Source organism: Nothobranchius furzeri, chromosome 2 (assembly GCF_043380555.1).
Source record: "Nothobranchius furzeri strain GRZ-AD chromosome 2, NfurGRZ-RIMD1, whole genome shotgun sequence".
Lineage (NCBI taxonomy): Eukaryota > Metazoa > Chordata > Actinopteri > Cyprinodontiformes > Nothobranchiidae > Nothobranchius > Nothobranchius furzeri.
In genome coordinates, this window is record NC_091742.1 from 83,356,730 (window position 1) to 83,357,934 (window position 1,205).

Here is a 1,205-nt window from a genome sequence, read left to right on the forward strand (position 1 = left end):
TGTAAGGCAGTTATTGGCTAGCTTTCAATCTGCATTTAAAGAGCAAGTCACCCCCTACCAGTCTTACTCCACTCCCACTTCCTGTTTGAAAAATGCCACTGCTGTTGCCTGGCAGACCAAAAGGGCGGAGACGCTAACAAACACACACACACAGGCTCACAATGACATTGTGACCTCATAATGTACCAGCTAACATTATGTACTTCTTAGCCTAGTAATGGCTGATTTCAGTTCAAATGCTGTGCAGAGTTTTTACCTGACTGTGCAATATTGACAGTTTTAGGCAGAATATTTATTTTAAGATGCACTAAAGTGCCAAATTATTGACTACGTGTGTCCACAGCACGATTAGACACTCATTTATATAGTTTATCAGCAAAAACAAGTTGATTTGGGCGACACTTGTCCTTTAAGTAAAGTTAATGCCAACAATTTGTCTCAGAATGTTCAAAATTTTTTATCAAAACAAACCAATTTGATGTATTATATTATCCTTAGCTTATGCTGGTTAAGGTTCTCAGTAATCCAGGTCACGGTAGCCCAAAGGATTCAAATGAAGGCAACTGGACTTCTTTGGTTTCTTGAAGACGTTTAGCTTTTCGTCTGAGGATGTTCGTCAATTCTGACTGAAATATGGGAGTCAAGCTTATAAGCTGTAGCTGTCTATTGTTATTTAATGAGCAGAAACTCACTCTGAATACCTCTCCTCTCTACTCTCCGAGTTTTCAGCTTCAACCAAATTATCTACAAAGCTAAAAAAAACAATAATTTGTTAGCTATAAGCTTGCTATCTACTTACTTAGTTGCTAGCAGCTTGTTACAAAAGCAAAACTTGGTTTCCTTTACGCCAAATTAAATATCACAAGCTATTTTAGCACCAACAGAGTGAGTTTCTAATAAGTATTAGTTAAGCATTTTGACAGATGGAAAACCTGTTTGATAGCAGGATAGAATATCAGGAACAACAAACCACCTAATAACTAAACTTGCAGTAATAATTGCCAGGAACTATTTTTCAGGTCCTTCTTTGGACCTTTGCTATTTTCCCTATCAAAGATGCAAGAAGATTTTGCAACCACTGTTAAAAAAGAGAAGCAAATCCAAGACCATCCATGATGGATTATTTATTAATTAAAACAAAGCACCAATCAATAAGTCTTTGACCTCATGAAATCATTCTTTACAATGAACTTGCTACACTAAAG